General features: G+C 39.6%; 1 long non-coding RNA gene across 1 annotated transcript in view; it reads left to right on the forward strand.

Annotated features, from left to right (window-relative positions):
- The window catches only part of LOC144455804 (uncharacterized), a 37,526-nt gene extending 16,720 nt beyond the window's left edge, over positions 1-20,806 (forward strand). Inside the window, exon 2 of the long non-coding RNA XR_013484588.1 lies at positions 17,352-20,806. This is a non-coding gene — a long non-coding RNA (uncharacterized LOC144455804). The remainder of the gene's footprint in view (positions 1-17,351) is intronic.
- The last annotated feature ends 5,649 nt before the right edge of the window (positions 20,807-26,455 follow it).

The following is a 26,455-nucleotide window of genomic DNA, read 5'->3' on the forward strand; positions in this document are numbered from 1 at the left end:
CCCTCTTAAGCTTGCTATATTTTAATGAGCCCTTGTCAGATAACCTTGGCATAATGGAGCTGGTTCTCAACAGATGCAGAAAAGCAAGCTTGGACATTGTATCCAGAGTTTACACAGCTTATAATCAACAAGCAAATAAACAAGACAATTTCAAGAATATAGTATGTCATAAAACATTTATCAAGGAGTGATAAGCTTACCACTCTACTGAGTGGTAATTTCCAGGCATAATAGCTGATTTGAACATAATATTCTAGGAAATTAAACAATCAATAAACGTTTATCAGCAACATAGCATGTACTATATTAGATGCTGGGGATACAAAGACAAAAATTAAACAGCTCCTGCCCTCCAGAAGCTTGTATTATATTTAGGAAGACAACAAGTACACAAACAGATATGTACAAAATTAACACAAGATAATTTTGAGAATGAGACACTAGCAGTTGGGGGAAAGATCTCATACAAGAAGTGGTGTTTCAGCTGAGCTTTGAAGGAAACTAGAAATTCTAATAGGGAAGGGAAGAGAAAAGAAAGGGGGAAGGGGGAAGGGAAAGGGAAAGGAAGAAAAGAGGAAGGGGAAAAGAAAGAAAAAAGGGAAGGGGGAAGGAAAGGAGAAAGGGAGGGGGAAGGAAAAGGAAGAGGAAAGGGAAGGGTCCTTTCCCTAATGCTTGCATTCCACTTGGGGAGAAAATATGTGCAATATTATGTGGAACATAAGTATATACCCAATAGATATTTTTGGGAGACAGTCACTAGTAGCTGGGGGAATTGGAAAAGATCTCATATAGGAGGTTGTATTTGATCTGAGCACCGAATAAAACTAGAGATTCAGAGCAGTTGAAGTAGGGAAGAAATGAATTTCAGGAAGAGGAGAGAGCCTTCGGAAAAGCAGGCGGGAAATGGGAAATGGAATGTTGTCTGTGAGGAACAGTAAGGCCAGTTTTGTTGGATTGAAAAATACATTAAAGGGATTAATGTATAATAACTGAAAGGTACGTCACACCTTTGTAAAGTTGTACAGGAATTAAAATGCCAAATAGCAGTATTTGGTTTTGATCTTAGATGTATAAGGTAACTACCACAGTGAAATGTGCTTAGAAATCATTTCAGCAGCTATGTGGAAAACGGTTTGGAGAGGGAAAATTCTGGAGGCGGGGACACCACTTTTGCTGTACTCCAGGTTGGAAATGATGAAGGTTTGAACCAATGTGGTGGTCATCGGAGTGGAGAGAAAGATACATGTGCAAAAATGTCCTGCAGGTAGAATCAACAGGATTTGGCAACTGGTTGGATACATAAGGTAAGGCTGAAATAAAGAGTGGAGGACAGCTCACAGCTTACCAACTTCTCTGAGTAGGATGATAGTTCCCTCAACAGAAACGGTAAAGAAGTTGGGAGGTGGGAGAGGGGAAAAACCAAGGAATTCTATTTTGGATGGATTGAGTTTGAGATGCTTATGGGATGTCCGCTTTAAAATACCCAATAGGAAATTGGTGATATCAGACTAGAGCTCAGGATAGGCATTAGGGCTGGATATGCAGATCTAGGAGTCTTCTGCGTAGAGACATAACTGAACCCAGGGGAGCTAATGAGGTCGCCAAAAAAATAGAGTGAGAGAGAAGAGAAAAGGGCTTAACTAAAGTGAGAGACTTCAGGCACATCCACATTTAAAGTAGAATATATATGGTGACCCAGCAAAGAAGACTGAGAAGGAGCAATCAGAGAAGAAGGAGGAGAGAAGAAAAAACCTAGAGGAGAGATTATCCAGGAGGAGAGGATGGTCAATAACATCAAATGCTACAGAGAAGTCAAGGAGGTTAAGGACTGAAGGAGAAAAAGTCAGATCAGCCAATTAAAAAATCATTGGTAATTTTGGAGACAGCAATTTCAGTTGAGTTAGTTATCCCTTCCACATCGAAGGGATTAGGGGCTCAGTGCCCCCGTAATCTGGAAAGTCTGTGTAAAACATTTTGGTCCTCCTTTCATACTGGAGAAGAAGTCTGAATTATTATGGTATTAGAAGATAAAATATTTTGATAATATACAATGCTATATATATACATATACATACATATTTCTGAATTTCTAAACTTTTTCTGTGTCATCTGCTAGCCTTTGAGTGTTATCTGTGGCTTCTGCAAAACTCCCAAAAAATTCCTATTTAATATCTTAGGCTCACCCATGATATATCAAAACCTTGATGGGGAAAGTCGCAATGTGGAAGAGATAATGGTATAAGGTTTTAACTCAGGTTCCAAGAAGTTGAAAAATGAATGAGGAAAGGAAGTAGAGGCAACTAGAACAGACATCTTTTTCTAGATGTTTGATCATGAAAAGACAACATATAAGATTGTAATTTGAGGGAAAAGTAGGGCCAAAGGAGGGTTTTTTAAAAATAGAGAAGACGCTCATGCTTATAGCTAGCTAGCAAAGAAAGAACACATGCATTGGATCATGAAAATTGGTGGGAGGGGGAGGGAAGGAATGAGTGTGGGGGCAATCTTTCAGAGAAATGGGAGCGGATTGAATAGAGTCCTAGTTGAAGGGTTGGCCTTGAAGAGAAGGGCCTTTTCATTAGAGACTGCAGTAATGGATAAGAGATTGGGGAATCATGTCAAAGGGCCTTCGTGGGAGAAGAGAATTCATGATTAATTGTCTCTGTCTTCTCAGAAAATTACAATACAATTCAGAGCTGTCCCCACTGCTGAAAGGTCTTCTGCTGAAAAGCAGTGGGGTGGGAAGTTTGAGAAGAGATGAGTAGGTTTGGAACAGCTAGGGAGAGTTCAATAGAGAATCAATTAATGAGTAGTAAAAGAATTACTTTGTTGCTGTGAGATCCCAATTGAGACCAGAAAAATATAAATTTGTACTGCACCCAGTTAGTATTCTGTGACTTTCTCCAGCTCTGCTAAGCAACATGTGAATAGGACAAGAGGCAAACAGGGAAGTCATCCAGGGCTGGCTGTTGGCAAGGCACAAATGGCAGTAGCACAAGGGGGTCAAGGAATCCAACAGTAGAGAACAGCATGCCATTGACTTTGTTAACAGTAGGATCAAGACTGGAAAGGGAAGAAGAAAGTGAAGCCAGAGCAAGAGCTTGAGAAAGTACTGAGGAGTGGGGAGACTGGTGGGAATGATGAGTACAGATTCAGTACAGTATGATGAGAACAGTAGATTCAGGAGAGTGGGGCGTAAAGATGAAATGATAGGAGACTATAAGGAATTGTAGAATTCTTGATTGTGGAAATACAACACTCGTGGATGATGGCAAGAGCAAGGGCATGACTATCCTTGTTTGTGGCGGAAGTGGAATGAAAGAAGTTAAAAGGTTAAAGAAAGGAAAGAACTAGGGTCTTTGAGGGAACTTCAATATTAATGTTGAAGTCTCCTAGTATAAGAAGTCAAGGGGTAGGGCAGAGAGGAAAACTTTGAAGTAGATTGAATAGAATTCAATAATTCTTCAAGAAAAGAAGGAGAATGACTGGATTTCAGTAGACAAGGATCAGGACTGAGCGATATATCTGAATAGCATAAATCTCAAAAGAGAGAACAGGTTGCTGGGTGATGGTGGCAAGGTGAGGGTCTGAAAGTGGCAATTGGGGTCAAGGAGTATTGTCTCCCCTTTTGGGACCAATATGCCAAGAGATGTGAGAAAAAGCAAAACCAGTAGAGGAAAAGAGAGGCCTGGAAGCAGCATCATATGACTCTTGGGTAGGACATTTACTCCTCCTTCCATATGATAGCCCCAACACATGACCCTGTTTTCATACCAACTCTGGACTCCCTCAGTTGGACAGGTGTAATTGATGGGTTTATGCTCCTATGACTTATGTGAAACTGCTTGGCTCATTCCTCCCTTGCCCCCTGGCACCCTTGTTGTTCTCCTAAGCTATGTGTGAGCACACATTAGCCTAGCTAGGCAACCTTAGCTAGGGTGAGTATACAAATCAGAGGGTATAATTCTAGGAAGTGAAGTGAGAAGATTCTCAAGAATGGCCCCCAGGACATGGAAAACAACATTCAATTCGATTAAACAAACATTTATTAAATGCCTATTAGGTGAAAGATGTGGCACTAGCTTCTGTGGGCACAAAGAAAAAACTAAACAGTCCTTCCCCTTTAGGAGCTTACACTCTGTTGAATTTTATGTTTGTAAATGTCAAATGACAAAGTCAAGGTAAGACCATTACCAGGTCCTACTTCACCCACAGCTTAATAGACTCTCACTTATATGGTATGGTTTTAGAAGAACTAGGAAGTCCTTTGACTAACATTATCCCATAAATCATAGAACCTCAGAGCTGAAGGGAACTTGGTAGGACACTTTATTTTTAACCTCATCAATGAACTTATTTGTATTTAAGCTACCTGTGTTGGGAGTCTTATCTCACTTCTAAAGAATAAATGTCATGGAAGCAGAGATAATGCCTTCTCCATACTTAGTACCACTTCCAGCACCATAGCACAGTGCTCTGAAAGCTATAGGGAAGGAAGGAAGGGAGGGAAGGAGGAAAAAAGGAGGGAAGGAAGAAAGAAGGAATCTTTTCCAATGCCCTATACAAAACATAAATTTCCTTTGCTGGTAGTTGAAATTCTGCCATTAGGGATTTTAAGTATTTCCTTTGGGTTTAAGTATTGCCTTTTTCTTCTATCTTCTTTTGAAATAACAACTCAATTTTATATATATACTTTTTTTTAAAGAAATGCAAAAAGTTTCATGTACATTTTTTGTACATTCATCTATCCATGATAATAGTAATGATTGACATTTATATAGAACATTAACATTTGCAAAAGATTCCCCAAACATTACCTCATTTAATCCTCATCCTAATGAGGATGCTATTATTTTTCCCATTTTACAAGTGAAAAATTGAGACCCAAAGTGATGAAATGACTTCCTCATCATTATACATCTTTTAAGTACTGGTGTCAGAATTTGAATCAAGACCCTCCTCCCTAAAAGTCCAGCCCTATTTCCATTTCACCATATCCCTTCCAATCAATGAAATACTTTGATTATATAAGAATAATACTCTAATCCTAAAATGTTGTTTAAGAATCATCTCAAGTATTTATTCTCTTTTTCTTCTGTAATGGTCAAAAGAATAAATCAGCATTTGGTGTCTAATATCAGACTGCAACTGCAGATTGAGAATAATTTGTAATAACTATTTTTGCACAGGCATATGGTCAAAAACACATACATACACTTTCAAAGTGCTTTACGAACATTATCTCATTTGGTTCTCACAACAACCCTGAGGTAGGTAGTTCAAATGTTTTCCATATTTTAGATGAGGGAACTAGGACTCGGAGACAATATGACTTGATCAAGGTCACAGAGTTAGTTGGTAGCAAAGCCATGACTTGAACATTACAACACTTTAAGGTTAGCAAAACATTTTCACTACAGCAACTACCCTGTAAGGCAGAAGTGAAATAAACAGGTCCATGAACTTGGGTTGGAAAATAATTACACCTTTATTTTCACTAAATTCTAACTGAAATTTGGCATTTCTTTCAATTATAAATGTAGGCAACCACATGACAACACAAAGGTTAAGAATCCCTGCCTCTTACAGACTTCAGAAAAACCTGGAAAGATGTTTATATGAACTGATGCTGAATGGAGTGAGCAGAACCAGAACACTCTACACAGTAACTGCCACATTGTGTGATTACTAACTTTGGTAGGCTTAGCTCTTCTCAGCAAGGATCTAAGACAACTCCAAAAGACTCACAATGGAAAATGCTGTCCATGTCCAGAGAAAGAACTTTGGAGTCTGAATGCGATCAAAGCATACTATTTGCTCTCTTTTTTTTTCTTGTTGTGGTTTGTTCTTTCTTGCAGTTCCTCCTATTAGTTCCAATTCTTCTTTACAACATGACTAATGTGAAAATAGGTTTAATATGAATGTATATGTAGAGCCTATATCAGATTGCACACTGTCTTGAGGTGGGGTGAGGGGAGGGATGGGGAGAAAAATTTGGAATGTAAAATCTTATAGAAGTGAATGTTGAAAACTAAAAATAAATAACTTTTTGAAAAAAAAGAACCCCTGCCTTAGAAGATAAGCCAACCCCCTCATTTTTACAGAAAGTGGAAACTGAAGCCAAGAAAAGTTAAGGGACTTTCCCAAGGTCACACAGGGAGTAAATGGCAGAGCTGGGCTTTGAGCTTCTCTCCTAGTTCCAATGTCAACACTCTTTAGGCCATGCTATGCGCTAAGGTTCCTTCCACCTTTAACATCCTGTGATTCTCTTGCTCTTACCCTAACACTCCCTCCCTTTTGGTAAGCTGAGCACCTGGACTGGCATAAATCACACAATTACCCAAATCCCTTGGGGCCTCCTCTTCTGCCCAAGAGTTGGTGCCAAAGGATGGTTTCCAAGGTATCCCATGACTTTCCAGACAGAGGAGAGCTGAGAAGTTCTGGAATGTCAGCCTCAAGAATGAGGGGGAGCAGAGTGAGAAGTGATACAGCATAGACAGACCTGTGCCCCACTCCCTCCCTTTCCCCCTCAGCTTCTGGGCCCAGGTCTCCATCCACAACCTTCTAAAAAAGATACTAGGAGGCCAAAGAAGACAAGAAAAGGAAACTTTTTCTCTTGTAGGGAAACAATGGACATAAATGCTTTTCCTTAGCTGTAAGAAGCTCCCAGACCCAGCTCTTTCTCCTCCCCACCCCCAGCCCTACACTAAGGCCAAGCTAGGCCAATTGCAGCCTGGCGGGTTGCCAACCCTGAAGTGTTGCCTTCAGGGAGGGGAACTCAGCAGCTCTGAGGTCCTGACCTTCCTCCTGGCGCAACAGAAAACACCTGTCAAGGGTGTAAGTGCTAATGACGGGCCTGAGTGAATGGCATTAGGGTTAACACCTGCATTAGTGTCTCACCCTTTGAAGGTCAATGGTGCCTATTTAAATAGTCCCAGGGAGGGGGAGCCCCACCTGTCAATCCAGAGCCGGCTCTATTACTTATACTAAAGCTCTCCCCAGTCATCCATGTAATTGAAATAACTCAGGGGATTTTCTCTCCCCCTGCCCTGGGGAAAGAGTACTAAGGGACTTGCCTTGAAGTGTGTGTCACTAGGGCTGTTGCCCCAGGGCTGAGTTTCTTATCAGAGCCTGTCACTTCCAAAAGCCACAGTTCCTCCCATCCACCAAAATCTTCCTTCTCTGAAATCTATGTTTCTCCTCTGTTAACAAACCATCCTGCCAGGCCAGGTTCAAGAGTTCTGTCAACTTCTCACCTTATAGGATCTAGGGCTGGCAGGGATCATAGCTCTACAGCTGGAAGGACCTTTAAAAACCATCCAGCCAGACTCCCCCATTTTACAGATGAGGACTCAAAGGGCAGCTAGGTTACGTGATCCAGGTAGTAAACATCAGGGCCAGGATGTAACCCCGGGACCATGGATTCCAGAAGGGACGTTAAAGATCATCTAGTCCGCTATATTGATACATAGAGATACAGACATAGATAGATATAGATATAGTGTGTGTATACATATATATATATATACACATACATATACGTATATGCATATATGTGTGTACATGTATATATATACATGTATATACATGTACATATACATTCCACTACTTCACCATATAGATGAGGAAACTGAGGTCTAGAGAGATTAAATAATTTAGTCAGCTCTAGGACTTGAACACAGGTCCCATTGCTACAACTCCAGTGTTCAAATCCCAAATCTGCTACTTAGTACTTTCGTGAATTTAAATCATTTAACTTTTCTGGGTCTTAGCCTCCTCATCTATAAAATGAACAAGTTGGACAAAACGTTCTGTGTGGTCTATTTCTACCTCTAAATCTACAATCCCATGATTCTTTGACTTAGGCTCAAGCCTTCCCTAAAGCATAAATCACCACCAAAAAGCAAAATGCTTTCTAAAAAGCCAGCAAGGAGGCCAGACAGCAGGTCACATTAAGCAAAAGGAAGGAGGCAATGGATGATGGGGAGAGGGTGGTACAGTTAGCCTGCCCTTTAGAAAGAATAAATCCTGATGCCTTCTCTAATACATGAGTGTTTTATATTTGAAAAGGTTAGGGCTGGGTTAGTGACTGTGGTATAATGGAAAGTTTACTAGATCTGGCATTACAGGACCCAAGTTTGAACTTTGGCTCTGACACCGTATGAACATGAGCAAGTCACTCTGATCCATATGAACATGGGCAAGTCAGTTGATGTCACTTGTTTCCTCTTCCATAAAATAGAAATGATCATGAAAATAATACTTGTACTGCCCATCTAACTCAGAGGACTATAGTTAATAATAAATAATACTAATATTTATATTGCAAGGGAGGGAGGGAACGAGCATTTAATAAAGCACCTACTATGTGCCAGGCTCTGTGCTAAGCACTGTTATACATAATGTTATCTCATTCGATAGAGCACTTTAAGTTTACAGTTGAGAGAAAAGCCTTGATAAGAATGAGTAGAATCCTAGAACTACCAAAGTTCAGAGTTGGAAGGAGACTCCAAGACCATCCAGTAAAATCTAGGCTTGGATCATCATCAACCATTTACTCAACGAGCATTAATTAATATGTATGAGGCACTATGCTGAGCTGAACAATATGCTGAAAAGAATGAAACAATCTGTTCTCAAGAAGCTTACATTCTAACAGACAAACAAACATGTATATAAGTTCTGCATCTAACTATATACAGAATAAATAAGCATCAGTGCAGCCCAAGATCTCATTAGCCTTCTTGGTCCTCTCATATCCTGCTAAACCATGCTGAGGTTGCTGTCTTCTAAAACCACCAGATCTTTTCCCCATAAACAGCTGTCTTGCCATAGCTCTCTTATCCAATACCTGTATAAAGTTGATTTTTTTGAACCCAACTAGGATCTTACCATGTTGCCTCTGTAAAATTTAATAGAGATGAATGTATAGGGCAGAGGTGTCAAACACACAGCCCATAACACTCCCTAGTGCATCCTGAACCGCGTTAAAATGTAGTTCCTGTCTGATTTTAATGTGTTGATGTATTAATTTAAAAAAAACTCACTTGGGTCAGTTTCCTCTTCTATAAAGTAGAAATGGTCATGAAAATAACACTTGTACTACCCATCTAACTCAGAAGATGATAGCTTAATAATGTTATTATTAACTGGTTTTCTAAATCAACATGTGGCCTGTAGGGATCCTTACAGATGGCTTAGTGGTCCCCATTTCTATTTGAGTTCAACAGCACTGGTGGGAGATGGAGAGCCAGGCCTCTGAGTTGGGACAAGCTAGATTCAAACTGCTCCTAACCCATATTACTGTCTGTGAGACTATTGGCAAATTACTTAACTCTTCAGCACCCCAGGCAACTCATGAAGACAATAAGCTACAGAACTTTGGCTTCTTTTCTAGGGGTTTTCCTCACCTGGAAGTTCCATAGGAAACTGAAACTACAGTTTCAGGTCAAAACAAAATTCACCTTATTAGATCCATTCAACATTAAAAGAACCAGCATAAGGCCCCTAGTATATTGGTTGTAACTTCTAGGGAGTATCTGTGAAAGACATGGACAAGAAGTATAAGAGAGGAAGGTAGGAAGGAAGGGGTTATTATCTGCACCAGTGAGGAAATACCTATGACTATGATCAGAAATCCACGGGTTTCAGTCTATTGCTCTCATTTTGGGTTTTGGACACCATCATCTTCAATGTTAGTTGCCCCTCCAATTTCCTACCATCAACAAATTTGATGTTATTGATGCTTTCTTCTAAATCACTCATTTAAAAAAAATGTTGATCAGAACAGTACCAACAGAGCCCTGAAGGACCCCACTAAAGACCTCCTTGTATCAATGGCCTGAGAGGATGGGAAACCCCATACAACTTTGACTTCCTTTGTATTCTGTATCACAGGATGTCAGGATAACAAATTCCCCAGTAGCCTACCCCAAAAATCTCAGCACCAAGAATGAAGTGAGTTACCAAAAGGGGACCCAACCATGGAAAGAAATAATAATGAAGTCTCAACTTTAAATTGCACCATCACCCAAACCATCTACCCCATCCCAGAGTACTCTAAGCACACCTGCCATATGTACCATTCTCACAATCTCCTAAGACAGATGATGACGTAGAGAGAGCAAGAAGATTGTAGCTGGAGAACCTAGCTTCCAATCCTGGCTCTGCCGTTTACTAACTACCTTCGGGCAAATCTTTTCACAAGCAGTGTGGAAAGAGTACTGACTCCGGAGTCAGAAGATGTTGTTGATTCATTTCAGTTGTGTCTGAGTCTTCATGATCCCATCTGGGGTTTTCTTGACAAAGATACTGGAGTAGTTTGCCATTTTCTTCTCCAGCTCATTTTACAGATGAGGAAACTGGGGCAAACAGAGTTAAGTGACTAGCCTAGGGTCACACCGCTAGTTAAGTGTCTGAGGCCAGATTTGAACTCGGCAAGATGAGACCTGGCACTCTTTCTGCTCTAGCTACTTCACAGAGAGAAGATGGGAAAGAAGAGCCTCTTAATACTCCTATGAGTGGATCTCCCATTTTGGCAGGAAAAAAAATGTCACTTCACTCTTGTAAGTTTCAGTTTCCTCTTCTATAAAGAGAAAATTACACCTTTAGCTACAGATCAGAAAACCTAGGTTCAAAGGCTGCCCTTGATGCTTAATACCTATGGGACCTTTGCCAAGTCAATTATGCTCCCTAATCTCAGTTTCCTCATTTGTAAAATGAGAGAGGGTTGACTTGGTGACCTCTAAGCTCCCTTCCAACTCTAAATCTGTCATACATTGGGGTAAATTAAGATCCTAAGACCAATCACATTTTTTCAGTGCTTAGCACAGTACCTGACACACTGTATGGTCTTATTAAATGCTAGTTGACTGACTAGCTGATTGACTATAGATGGATTGGGAGGGGGAAGGCTGTGAAAAGAAACTAGGTCCTTCAGCATTCCAGATGGAATAAACACATTCAGATTTGCTGAAAGCAGAGTACCAGATGAACAGAGTACAGATGAGCAGTTAGCAACTTAACCAGAGGGCAGATGGGAGAAAAGAGCTTCTTAATACTCCTTTGAGTGGATGCCCATTTTGGCAGAAAAAAAAAATCACCTCACTCTTATGAGCTTCAGTTTCCTCATCTGGAAAGAGGGAATTAGACCTTTAGTACACATCACACAGGGTTGTTGTGAGAGTCAAATGAGGTGACATATGGAAAGCACTTTGAGTTACTTAAACTGCTGAATAAATTTCAGCTAATATCATTAGTCATCATCATCATCATGACTATTAATGACTAAACCAGGTTTCAGGTGGGAGTCTTAAATCTTGAGAGCTGATTCCCCCAACCTTGCAAGGGGAGAAAGAGACAGCCTTGCTGTAGACAGGGGGAAAAAAAAAAGCACAGAATGAAGGGGCAAAAGGCTTGGGTTCACGTCCTTGGGCAAGACATTTACTAGCTGTGTGACCTTGGGCACGTCACTTAATCAATAAACATTTATTAAGCACCTACTATGTGTCAGGCACTGTGCTAAGTGCTGGGGATGCAAAAAGAGGCAAAAGACAGCTCCTGCTCTCTTAGCACTTACAATCTAATGGGAGAGACAAGATGCAAACAATATACACAAAGCAAGCTATATATAGGATAAATAGGAAATAATTAGCAAAGGGAAGGTATTGGAATTACGAGGGGTTGGGGAAGGTTTCCTAGAGAAGGTGGGATTTTTAGTTGGGACTTAAAGGAAGCAAGGGAACCTCTCAGCCTCAGTTTCCTCATCTACAAAATGGGGATTAGGAACACTTAAACTCTGAACCTCATTGGGTAGCTGTGAAAAAAGCATTTTGTAAACTTGAAAGTTCTCTAGAAACGTGAGTTATTATTTTAAAATGTACCAGGGGAGAGGCAGCATGGTACAGTGCTTTTCAAAATGCTCTGTAAACCTTAAAGTGCTCTAGGAATGGAAGCCATTTGTTATCATCATCGTTATTATTATTATCCCAGGAGGCACCAGAACAAAAGGCTAAGACTAGCTTTTCCTCTGAGTTCTCCTGCTAAAAACAGCCTGAGTTGGGAGAAGGGAAAGCAATAAAACTCCCCTTGCAACCCAAAACAGGTAACCACAAAGGCAGCTCCTGAGGCCAGCAGCGATGTATCCCTTGATCCATATTTCATAGGAGAGAAGATAACAATTGGACATGTCACCCCCGAAAACCAGAAACTCAAAGCAATTTTAGATGAACTTTCAGAATGATGAAACAAATAGCCATGTTCGTGTTATACACCAAATAAATCACACCAAAATGATAGTTGTAATTCCCCAAAGTACACAGAGAATTGATTTTGCTATGACACTTACCATGATGAACGGGTATACCCCTACACAGGCACATCTTAAGTGGCTGTTACTTAACCCATTCCCACCCAGCCCACAAGCTCATCCCTGTGTGGTGTGGTAGAAATCACTCTGATCTAAAATCAGAAGGCCTGGGGTACAAATACCAGCTATGTATTACCTAGGTAAGGAGCCACTTTTCCTCTCTAAGCCCTCAGTTTCCTCATTTATAAAATGATTGTTGATTGCAAAAGAAAGGGCTCATTGTTAAATTTTCAGAGTGAGCATTTATACCTCAGAAATTAGTAAATGCTACAAATGAGGCCTCGATTTATTGTTTTGTTGATTGTCTAGACTTAAGAAAGCAATGAAGAAAATGTTAATTGTGAATGTTAATAATAAACTTAAAAGTGTATAGTGTGTACTTTTTCTTCCCCCCAAGAGAGCCAGTTGCTAAACAATTACCAGCATATTCTGGCCTAGATAGTCTCTAAAGGCCTTCCAGATCTAAATCCTATGATATTCTTGGGATCTCCAGACCATGACTTGGGCAATGACACCCCCCTCCCAAAGTCCAGTTTCTACTTGGTGGCACAACCTTGTCAGTCTCAACTGGACTGGTCATCAGCAGGTTCCAGTATCCCCAAGTAAGACCTGCTAGGTCTAGGACTGGGCTAAGCTATAAACAAACAATGCCAAGAGATTTCTTTATCTTTCACTAACCCAGACTCCATCTCTCAGTGTCCTATCTGTAGTGTGAGGTGATTCCTCTTATTATATTTTGTCCTGAGGCCCTTTTTCTACTCTTGGGATGACCAGGAGTTTATCTCTAGGGTGTAAGAATTCTACTTTCTTCCTCAGACCATAATTGGTGCCAACTCTGCTGCTTAACCTGCCCATCAATCTATCCCTGATCCCATTCCCAGAGCCTATGTTTTTAGTAAGACGCCAGCTTATAATAGCTGATGAGGTATGAAGTGTTATGCCCACTACTACCTCTCAAGAATATTTGAATTTCAACAGATCTAGTCAGATCTCGCTTTTATTGCCTTTGGCCAAAGGTCCTTTCAGGACCTAGAAGGCAAGGAGAACAACACATTCCATCTTTAAAATGCTGCAAAGGAAAGCACGGGAGTAAATGGAGGCTGTCTTAAAATAATAAGAAGTATCTCTCTCAAACCAAGAGCAAGTATTATCTACAATCAGGATTAAACTTGAAGCCTTCCCAATAAAATCAGGGGTGAAGCAAGGATGTCCATTATCACCCCTATTATTCAATATTATTAGATATGCTAGCTATAGCACTAAGAGAAGAAAAAGAAATGGAAATAATTAGAATAGGCAATGAGGAAACGAAATCATCACTCTTTATAGATGATATGATGCTATACTTAGAGTACTCCAGAGAATATCAACCAAAAAACTAGTTGAAACAATTAACAACTTTAGCAAAATTGCTAAACCTACATAAATCATCAGCATTTCTACATACTACAAATAAAACCCAGCAGGAAGAGATAAAAAGAGAAATTTCAGTTAAAATAATTGCCAACAATGTAAAATACTTAGGAATCAACCTGCCAAGACAAACCCAGGGACTATACGAACACAATTGCAAAACACTTTTCACAAAAATACAGATCTAAAAACCTGGAGATACATTAATTGCTTGTGGGTAAGCCAAGCCAATATAATAAAAATGACAATTCTATCTAAGCTTAATTTACTCATTCAGTGCCATACCAATCAATCTACCAAAGAATTATTTTATATAGCTAGAAAAAAAAGTCTTCCCCGACTTATATGAAACGATGCAAAGTGAAATGAGCGGAATTAAGAAAACATTGTACACAGTAAGAGCAATATTGTAACCATGATCAACTGTGAAAGACTTAGCTACTCTAATCAACACAATGAATCAAGACAATTCCAAGGGACCCATGATGAAAAATGCTTTCCACCTCCAAAAAAAAGAACTGATGGACTCAGTGCAGATTGAAGAAACATACTTTTTTTTAAAAATTTTCTTTATTTTTCTTGGTGGTTGTTTTGTGTGTTTTCTTTTGTAATATTGCTAATATGGAAATATGTCTTGCATGGCTTCATATGTATAATTGATATCATATTGCTTGCCCTCTCAAGGGGTGGGGAAGAGGTGGCAGTGAAAGAGAATTTGGAACTCAAATTTTAAAAAATAAATGTTAAAAATTTTTACATATGTTTGGGAAATATTTAGTGAAATAAAAATATTTTTTTGAATGCTGCAAAGGATAGTAATTTCACCCATATGGGCATTTCTTCTACTTGTGTAACTCCCAATCTCCTACACCTTAATAGATGGTCTCTTTGAGTGGCTATGAAAAAAATCCATCACCTCATGGACAACTTTCTAAGGTTCATGGACCTCCAAAATTTGACTGGACTGGCAGATATATAACTGTTCACCATGTCTTTCTATCTTGATAGACCCAGCCAAAGTAGATATTCTCCATAATAGCACCTAAGAAACCAGGGGCACTTTAATAGCAAGATGGGGAATCAGAAGAAGGAGCTTTGAAATGAGTTAATAAAGGGGCAGCTAGGTGGCACAATGGATAGAACACTGGCCCTGGATTCAGGAGGACCTGAGTTCAAATCTGGCCTCAGACACCTAATACTTACTAGCTGTGTGACCCTGGCTGGGCAAGTCACTTAACCCCATTGCCTAACCAAAAAAGAAAGAAATGCGTTTTAATAAAACAAAGGCAGAGTGGTATCCTAAGTGTAACAGTAACATACCAACACTGTCTTTTTAAGCTACTATTTAAAATAATCTTAACTCTAAAATTTACCTGAATGATACAGTTAGTTACATAGGCATCTCTGTTAGGGACTATATCCATGTATCCTATAGCTATCACAGAATATTCTGATTGCTCTGCTGATGATGTTTCATGCTATCCTCATCTCTGGTTGCATGATCTATGATTTTTCTGGGAGGAGCAGTACTGACCATTACTCAGCACATGAGCCTCCTTCTTGGAATGTGAGTGACCAGAGATGGCCTCCCTCATACTTTCTTTAGCTTACACACAAGAAAATGTTTTGGAAAGCATATTTCTATGTCTAGAATTTTCTCTCCCTGTAATCATGTCTTTCCCAAGTAGCTCCACTGTCTCTAGCAGCTGCTCATATACATTCCACTATTTCTCACATTTCAGGTCAATCCACTGAGTGTTGGTGGTGTTCCATATAAAAACAATCTGAAATTCCCCCCAAAACCTTTTCCCATTGTTCCGAATATATAGGACAGGGTAAACAGAAATATGGAGGGTCCTCTGGATAATGGTGCAAAGAAAACGGAAGCGAGGGGTAGGCGTCAGTTTCTTCTTCTGCAAAATAAGAGCAATGAGTTAGATTAGTTGATCCCTACCTTCCTCTCTAATTTGTGATCCTATGTCAGCCTTTGATCATGACAATTGTCATGGTCTAGAAACATATGACTCTTAAAGGCTGTCGAAGCTAAAGAAAGGTAAGACTGGGCAACTCAATTTAATTGCACATTTATTGAATACTCACTGTACCCAAGACCCTGTTATAAATGGTAAGGACCATCAATCCATAAATAAGCATTTAATTAAGGAGCTACTGTGTTCTAGGCATTGTGCTACACACAAAGACAGAAGTGAAATAATCCCTGTCCTGGATGGGGGAGGGAATGGAGAGACAACAGTAATTATAGAGATAGGGAGATATATAGAGATAAAGATATAGATATAGATTTATAAATATGGATATAGGTATACAGATATAGATATGGATTTAGATATAGATATGTATGTATATATACATACAAAATAAATGCAAGGTAACTTGGCAGGGAAACATCAGAATTAAAAAATATAGCTACAGCACAGACCCTACTTTCAAGTAACAAATTTAGTAGGAGGGAGAAATAACTGTGACAGGAGAGAGTAAGATAAACACAAGGGAGAGGTCCAGGCAAAGTGCTAGGAGATATTTGAGGAGGGAGAGATCACTTTCACTTGGGGAGAAAGTGGAGTCAGAGAAAGAAAGCTTCAAGATGAAAGTAGTGGCATAAGTGATTCCTTAAAGGAAGGCAGGGACTTCTCCAGATGGAGATAAGGTAGAAGCCCACCCAAGCATGGAGGAAAGAGGGAGAGCCAAATCATGGAAGCTGGAAAAGAAAGGACAAGAATGGGAGACAGAGAGCATTCCAATTTTTCAAAATCACAGAATCTCACAACTAAAAGGACCATCTAGTCCAGTAGTTCTTAACCTTTTGTATGTAATGGACTCTTGGAAATGTGGTGAAACTTATGGACCCTTTCTCAGAAGAAATGCATGAAAATAAAATACAAAGGAAAACAATTTACATTGAAATAGTTATCAAAATATTTTTTAAAAGCAAGTTCATGAACCTCCTAAAATCTATCATCCATGGACCCCAGTTTAAGAACCCCTGTTTTGGAGGTATCTTTTTCAAATTTTTCTTACAGAATAACTGAAACCTATCCACAAACCTTAGAGTTTCTCGAGTGTGAGATCCTATAAGTCCAGGACAGAAGGCTTAGGTTCTTTGGGGTCTGGGTTGACTTCTGTCCATGATCTTGTTCTCATTATCCTAAAACTGGTCCAATAGGTATGTGCCTCTTCCTAACCAATTCTGTATTCCCCTTTCAAGTATGTCCAGTATACATACATCCATGTATCCTATAGCTATCACAAAATATGGATCTGTCTCTTTCTCATTGCTCTGTTGATGGTGTTTCATTCTACTCTCATCTCCAGTTCCAAGATCTGTGGTCTTTCTGGGAGAAGCAGCACTGACCATTACTCAGCACACTTCTCACAAGCCTCCTTCTTGGAATCTGAGTGACCAGAGATGGCCTCCCTCGTTCTTTCATTAGCTTATACATGAGAAAGTGTTTTGGAAAGCATTTTTCTATGTCATGGAATTTTTTCTCTCTGTAATCAAGTGTCATATACTCATATGCTCATATACAATCCACTGTTTCTCATGTTTCAGGTCAATCCACTGAGAGCTGCCTGTCATCCAACAGTCCTGAGCTTGCTAGCGACAGTATGACAGCATCTATAGCTTCTGGTTTTACTGCTCCTTCGAGAATTAAGTCCTATCTACCCACAGCATGACTTGGAGAATGAAAGATATTAAGGAACTGGGCATAGGCTCACTGTGGAGTTTTTGATTTGCTAAATTGCTCCTCTAACCTTTGTAAATACTCCAACACTGTGACTTTCGGGCCCAGACTATATACGAGATTGAATGCTGAGCCTTTGAGTTGCCAAATCTTGTCAATTCTATCTCTGCATCTCTCAGATCTGTTCCCTTCTCTCCACTCATCCAGCTACCAACCTTGTTCAGGTCCTCACCACCTCCAACCTGGACTATGACACAAGCCTCACCATTGTTCTCCTGCCTCAAGGCTCTCCCTCTCTCCAACCCATCCTTTGCATGGTTGCCACGATGATTTGGGGCCATCTTCAGTCATCCTGATCTATATCTTGCCACTGAACCCAGATGGCTCTGGAGGAGAAAGTGAGGCTGGTGACTTTACACAGCCCTCCCTCACCTAAATCCAATTCATTTGCAAGTCATGGCATCATCTTCCTTATGTCATGGTCCTCTTCAAGAATGAAGGACAAACAACAACAACATAAGATAATCCTAAAGCACAGATCTGACCATATCACTCCCCTACTCAGTAACAATCTATTTGCCAGATAATTTACAGAAAATAGGGTTAGATCCTCCCCACAGGATTAAGTAAATATTTCACACATAAGCCCCAAATATCCAGAACACTATATAAGGTACTTTCAATGTCCTTATTTCTCAGGTCATGAGGCATTCCTTTAATTAACAGTCCTTTATGTGGCTTTAGGTACATTGCCACACACTAATACCCTAGAGCTATAATAACACTTTGACCCACAATAATATACAATGCAATAGTTATTTTAAAGCAGCTGGTCTGACCTATAATATGTTTTAATAGCTTAAAACTGCCCTAAGACTTTTGGGACACCTTATATAAGTAAGATGTACGTGTGTAAATATATATGAGTGTGTGTGAGTGTGTGTGTGTGTGTGTGTGTATACACACACATACATATGCAGTCAGTTCTGCTATAATGCTTGTTTTGAAAATACAAATTTGCTCCAATGAGATTAAGATATTGGGGAACATTTTGAGCATAGCTAGAATTTTGAGTTTATTGACGTGTAATTTTTTCCACAAGAACATAGAAAGTTAATTTATAAAAATAAGAACCATCCCCAACTGATAAATGATCAAAATATATGAACAGTTTTTAGATGAGTAATCAAAGCTATCTATAGCCATGTGAAAAAAATGCTCTAAATCACTATTGATTGGAGAAATGCAAATTAAAACAATTCTGAGATACTACCTCATACCTATTAGATTAGCTAATAGGACAGAAAAGGGAAATGACAAATGCTGGAGTGGATGTGGGAAAAAAATGAGACAATAATGCACTATTGGAGTTGTGAACTGATCCAATTACTCTGGAGAGCAATTTGGGACTATACCCAAAGGGCTATAAAACCATGCATACCCTTTGACCTAGCTATACCACTACTAAGTCTGTAACCAAAAAGAGATTTAAAAAAAAAGAAAGAAAGAAAAGGAACTACATGTACAAAAATATTTAAAGCAGCTCTTTTCTGATGGCAAAGAATTGGAAATTGAGGAGATGCCCATCAATTGGGGAATAGTTGAACAAATTGTAGTATGTGATTATAACAGAATACTGTTGTGCTATAAGAAATGATGTGCAGATGCTCTCAGAAAAACCTTGAAAGACTTACATAAGCTGATTCAAAGTGAAATGTACTGTGTACAAAGTAATAGCAATATTGTAAGATGATCAGCTGTGAATGACTTAGCTATACTTAGCAATACAATGACCCAAAATAACTGAAGGATTTATGATGAAAAATACTATTCATCCCCAGAGAAAGAACTGGTGGTGTCTGAATACATATTGAAGAATACCTTTTAAATTTTCTTTATTTTTCTTGAGGCTTTGGGGGGGGGGGTTGTCCATGTTTTCTTTCACAACGTGACTAATATGGAAGTACGTTTCACATGACTATACATGTATAACCTGTTATCAATTGCTTGCCTTCTCAGTGAGAGGGATGGGGAGGAAGGAAGGGAGAGAATTTGGAACTCGGTTTTAAAAATGAAAGTTAAAAATTGTTTTACGTGTAATTTGAGAAAAATAAAATGCTGAATTTAAAAAGAAGAACCAAATAGTGTCATGAAAAGTCAGACATGACTAAAACAACTGAACAACAAAAACCGTGTAGAAGACACTCTGCTAGGTAAGGGGAATATGGATTTAATAACAATAATGATGACAACAGCATACATTTATATAGTACTTTTTGGCTTTCAGAGCATTTTAGATACTATTATCTCCTTTGATTTTACAATCCACATGTATGGCAGACCTTGTTCTCATTCAATGTACAATCTAATGAGAGGAAAGCTATGTAGACAAATAATTATCGTAGCACTCAGAGCCTCCTTCATCTTTGAGCTCTCCAGTAAGCTATCCTCGGTTCTAGGTATTTGCAGTCAGAATCCTCTCCAAGTCATAGCTAATAACTTCCAACTGATGTCTTTTTACCAATCGGTCATGGGACATTCTTAGTTCATAATGAAGGCATTTATAAAAGGGGGGGGGGGATGGACAAGCATACAGAAAGCTGCACTACCTCACAATAACTCATAAGCCACAACTCTTCTGATGGCCACTTCCACAAACAAACAAGATCTTTTTCAAGGTAAAGTGCCATATTTATTATATATCTTCTAGTATAGATGAATAGGAGCTGGGGACAGATGAGGGCTAGTCTGAATACAAACTCCGTCTGCTCCCATCCTTTTCCATTTTCTTCAGTGGTACCCTCCCACCCCGCTTGCTCAAATTGCTGCTGAAGCCACCCTCTAATCAGTAGCCCTAGAACTTTGTCAGCCTGGGCCCCAAGGGAACATGGGGTACATGGCAAGCAGCAGCCTGAGGCAATAGACATAACCACTATTTATTGTAATATTTGTGTATTTCTTAACCATTTAACATGTATAAAGCTGTGCTACCATTTTTATTAGGTTCCTATCTTTTTTGTGTTACTGACAATGTTTTTGAGTGTTGTACACCAGTTTTTCCCATAAGCCCTATAATTTTTATTGTATGATTTTGCATAAAGCAGTAATTTTTAGAAATGTATGTCACATTATAACAGAATTGACTATATATATACACAGTATGTATATAAAAGCTATGTATTTTAGATAGTAGCTAATACATAACATACATTTAAATAGTTTTAAATGTTACTAAGACTTTTGGGACACCATGTGTATATATGTATGCCCATATAAATTATTATATACAACAGAATCGATAAACTTTACAATTTACAAAGAACTTCACGTGTTATCTCATTTGATGTGTATCAGATTGTGGCTGTTGAATTACAACCTGAACTTTTTTTTCCCAATGGACCCCTGTGGGGGTTAGGCCATCCAAAATGAAGAATTCCTGACAAGAAATAATTTTTATACTGATCAGTCAGCACAAGTTATTGACGCCAGATTCTACATACTTTGTAGATTAGAAACTTCTCCAAGACCTCACAAACGGCTTCATTTTTCTAGTCAGTCAAAGGACACACTTGACAACAAAACAGTTTAATTAAACAGCAAGTAATAACACAACATCCCCTTCGTAGACTTTAAACTTAACCTTCCCATCATTTACACATATACTCATACAGGGAAGAGTAGACTTGCATAGAAATCACGTACGGGGCAGATATCCGTGGCCATGGCACCGTTTATGAATAAGGAATATGAATGAAGGTACAACCAATGCCTCTGGCATTTCAAAGGTGCCGACATCTTGGATTGATGTCATTGAGCTTCTCTCTACCGACCTGCTCCCAACGAGACACTGATCTCAAATCCTCCCTTCCAGGTATTTTGTCTCCCCACCCCCTATCCCCACCTGTTGGCATTGTGTCTCAACTTCTCTTCATCAGGTATCTCCACTACTTCAGTCGCTATTCAGCTGTCCAGCTATCTTCGTGGTCACTTAATAACCTGTCCAACAATCACTAGAGAAATTGTGGTTAGTTTGTTTGTCTCTCCCCTGCAGGGAGGGCTAAGTAATTATTTCAGGCACCCCTACCATATACTAGGCAGGACTTCAGTCAATAAGTCTTCCCCTTAGAGAGAACTATAGCTCTTTCAGCTTCCTGCTGTACTTCGGTCATTGTCCTTAGCTGAAATGCCATCTTTAGAGCTATTTGCAACTCTGCCCTTCATGACAAAAGGAGGGAGGTAGCTGCCAAAGGTGACACCAAACTGGACTATAAATGAGTTTTTAAAATCTTACAATCTGTTTTTGCTAACGATGGTGGAACTACTACTTTGGGACCCTAAAATCTGTCAGTCTTGGATATGTTTATAGAAGTAGAAATGGGGGACCATTGCCAGTTGTCTTGGCCTATGTCTTGCCACTGGAGGAGTCTCTGAAGGAGAGATGGAGGCTAATGACTTTGCACAGCCCTGCCTCACTCAACTCCAACTCACTTGCAAGTCAAGACATCACCCTCCCGATGTCATTGGTCCTCTTCAAGAAGGAAGGACAAGCAACAATAATCTACTGGAGATGGCAAGATTCAGTCCCTGAAAAAGAGCATTATAGCTCTCCATGGCCAATGACTATGAATTTCCTACAATGCTTCTCATTCAACCTCTCAAGTGATAGATGAGAAGCTCCTTCCCTCAGCCAGGTACCATTATTAGGTAACAAAGGCCCAGGATAAGAGGAGGTCTGCTATTGAACTCTTATTAGAGCTCTTCTATTTAAGACTTCTCTAAATTCCTTTGTTTAACTCTCCTCTTAACTATTCTGTTTGACTTTTCTCTGCTGTCTCCCTCCAGGCTCTCTGTTTGGCTGTCAACTGACATGATCAGAAAATGATTTTTCTTAGGTCATCTATTCTGCCAGCTAGACAGATATCTCTAGGACTCTATTTTCTCAAGCAGAGAAGAAACTGGGTAATACCATAGTGAGAAAACTACTTTCAACTTTCTCCATTTTGCTTCTCTGTCCTATAGAAATAGCAGTGGCAATGCTAGCAAGAGAAGGCTGAAAAGCCTGGTGACCTTTATCTACTCCTCCCTAGATAACATAGCTTGGCCTTTCCCAGGTCTCTCTACAGTAAGAAGGAATTGATAAACTAGAGAGTATGCAGGAGAAAGCAACTAGGGAAAGTGAAGGGCCTCAAGGGATGAATAAAAAAGCACTTTAAGATTTACTTAAAATAGTAGGTGCTTAACAAATGCTTGTTTCCTTTCTTCCTTGTCTTCCAAATCTGGGGCTTTTTTCCACCAGATAACACCACCTCTCAGGCTGAGGCAATAGTTAAATACTTACAAAGCAATGAGCCTAGAAGCCTAGAAGCAAAATATCTTACTGTCTCTCTCCCCATCCCTATCCCAAAACTATCAGGCATTTGGAAAACTCTTCCAGGAAGCAAACAGAAACAAGGATTGCTGAGGGAACCAGCACCATTAGAATTGCAATGTTATCATAGGATCCTACATTTAAACTTGGAAGAGAAGGAAGAAAGATAATGAGCATTTATTGAGCACCTACTATGTGCCAAGCACTAGGTTAAGTGCTTTACAAATATCTGATTTGATCCTCACACAACCCTGAGGGGCAGGTGTTGTTGTTGTTGTTGTTATTATTATTATTATTATTATTATCATCATCATCATCATCATCCTCATCCTCATTTTACAGTTGAAGAAACTGAGGCAGTCAGAGGTTAAGTGACTTCCCCAGAGTCATACTGCTAGTAAGTATCTGACACCATGTTTGAACTCAAGTCTTCATACTCATGGCTCAGAGCTCTAGCCATTGCATTACCTGGCAGAGATGAACTTAGTCCGACCTAGAGAACTTAGTCCAACATTCTTATTTCATAGATGAGGAAACTGAAGTCAAAGAAGTCAAATGACTTGCCCTGGCCACCACAGTAGTAGTAGAAGTAGTGGTAGTAGTAGCAGTAGTACTAGTAGTAGTAACAGCAGTAGTAGTAGCAATAATAATAACGATAATAATACATAATTATATAGCTCTTACAACAACCCTAGGAAGCAGGCGCTATTATTATCCCCATTTTACAGTTGAGGAAACTGAGACAGACAGAGAGTAAGTGACTTTCCAGGGTCACACAACCAGTGAATAGCTGAGACCAAACTGGAACTCAGGTGTTTCTGACTCCAGGCCAAGTCCACCAGAGCCAGCATCCCTATTCCTCTGACTCCCAACATAGCATTCTTTACTCTATATCATGCTGCCTCTTCCATTTCAAATTAGATTTTAAATATACATGTGCCCATAAATCCCTCTGTCAAGAACGGCTCAAGCCCTGTCATTCTTGTCTTTTATTTGCTTTGCTGCTGTTGTAGCATAAAAAAAAAGTATTGGCTTTTCAGTTAGTGATTACACATCATCGCATGCCCAATTTATAATACCGTGCCCCAAAGAACAGATGTAATAAAGTAAGGGCAGGAAGGAGCAACCTTATAAAACAGAGCAGCCAACTTAAAAGTCTTTACATGTGTGCCGCAAAGAAAACAGTATATGAACAGGGCCAGGGACCTCGCTTTGTGCAAAAGATTTCAGATGCTAAGTGTCTGTCTTATGGATAGGTTAGGGAGGCAGGGTAGGAATGAGTGAGTAATGAGCACAAAGGAGCTCTAGAAGACAGGATCTCCCCCTGCCATCACCCTACTGCAGGCCCTTGTTACTACCCCACCTGGACTATTGCCAGGGCCTCCTCACAGGGTCTTCTCTGCCCTCTGATCCATCCTTCATCAACTGATGGACAAATCTTTCCTCGAGCATCAACCTGGTTCTTTTGCTCAAAACTCATTTATTTAAACCAATATTTTTAGGTGCCTACTATGTGTAAGACATTTGTCCTAGTGAAAAAGTGAAAACCAACAAAATCCCTGGATTCCTATTGCCTATCAAGTAAAGTTCGGACTCCTGAGTTTGCCCTTCAAGGCCCTCCCCTATGTGGTACCATCTTAGCTTTTCAGCTTTATCTCATAGCACTATATTCATCTCCTCTACACTCTGGCCAAATAGGACTGCTTGCTGTACAAGCAGGGTACAAAGACTACACTTTCTTACTTCTATGATTTTTGCTCATGTTGTTCCCTAAACTAGGATGCGGTCCACCACCCCCATCTGCATTGGCTGGTTTCCTACACACAAATATTTCAACACACAGTTATTCCTTCCACATCATGACTGTCCCCATCACAGTTTCAATATATCGTGGGTCAACATAAGAAATTAAATGGGAATTTGGGGGGAGTTTTGCAGAAACTGTGGACAACACTCAAAGGCCAGCAGATGACACAGATGAAGTTTAGGAACTCAGAAATGTGTAAAATATATGTGTAGTATTGTATAATATCAACCCAAATTTTACAATAAGGTACTGTAAACACCCTATGAAAGAAAAATTAAAAAAAAAAACAGACTTCTTCATTGGTACAAAAGGAGGGCGAAAAAATTTTACGTGGATTTTCCAGATCATGGGGGTGCCACACCCCTAACCTCTATAATGTATAAGGAATAACTGTACAAAGAAGACCAATAAACTCCCTACTCACACACAACCTTTACATCTCAACGCAAATGCTACCTTATCTAAAAAATCTTCCCTAACACTTTACACCCCACTACCAGTTAGTAATGAGTTCCTATTCCCCAGGGCATTCCATACTCCTTTTGTTTACATATTTATACACATTAAAGAACTGCACATTATCTCAGTTGCAAGGAACTTTCAAGACCCTAATCCAACCTAGAGTTGTCCAAGAATTCTCTACAATATATGACAAGTGGTCATCCAGTCTATTCGTCAACTCTCTGAAACTTTCACTCCTTCGCTGCTCTAAGTTCTGGACGCTAGAGTTAAGCAGAACAAGTCAAACTGACCTATAAAGTAAAGGGAAACCATAACCTGTGCCCAGTACTACAAGTTTAACCTTTCCTAGATATCTGGCAGCTGGCTGCCTTCTTTGTGGGCTAAGAGGGCCCAAAGAAAATATATGGTCATAGTCATCTTTCTATTTCACAGAGAACCATAGAGTCTCACCCATATGGGCCCTGAGTTGCTGAGAGGTCCATGTCTCAAGAAGACCTAAGTGACCAATGCCTTCTCTGGAAGGCTAAGGATGCTCTGTATATTTCAGCTAATCGATTTTACTTTTTTCCTTCATTCAGGATGATCCCAAGACTGACCTCAAGTGCAAGATGTGGATTCTCTTCCTGGCCCAGGCCTGAACTCCCTTCAAAAAGGCATTTAGCCTTCCAAACCAAAGCCTATATTTTCCCCATCTATAAAACACATAGAGCATTCCCTATCATCTGACTGTCTCACAGGTATATTACTAGATAAAATGAGACTGCAGATATGAAAGTGCTCAGCTGCTATTTAAACACGAGGTGCTTCTTTTTATTGTTATCATTTCTAGCATGTCCTGACCCTCAGGCTCAGTCAGAACTCCAGGGAGGAAAGCTTCCCAATCTCAGTGCTTCCATATTTTTCATAAACTAGAGCTGGTAGTGAGCTATGTGTGTTTATGACATTTTGTACCATGTAATTGCAAAGCTGAATTTATGCTCCCTTCAAGACCTGGGAGAAATAAGCAATTGTCTCATCTGGACATATCCCTCAATAGGTAAAGGCTGGAGGGGTTGTTTGTGTCAAGGGTGTGGTCAGACTGTCGGACGCCATAGGCTAACTGGAAATGAAAAGAGCTGAGGACTTTTAATTAGCAGCTTATGGTTATATAACATTTTAAGATTTACAATGCATATTCTCCACAATAACTACGTGGGTAAGCTAGGTACTACAAATGTTATTATCCCAATTTTACACATGAGGAAACTGAGGCTCAGAGATATTAAGTATCTCTGATACAGCTAGTAAGTATCAAAGCCAAGATTCAAATTCCAAATCTTGTGCATCTTCCACAT

This window comes from Phascolarctos cinereus, unplaced genomic scaffold, assembly GCF_003287225.1.
Source record: "Phascolarctos cinereus isolate Bilbo 61053 unplaced genomic scaffold, phaCin_HiC Scaffold_2;HRSCAF=192, whole genome shotgun sequence".
In the NCBI taxonomy this organism is placed as follows: domain Eukaryota; kingdom Metazoa; phylum Chordata; class Mammalia; order Diprotodontia; family Phascolarctidae; genus Phascolarctos; species Phascolarctos cinereus.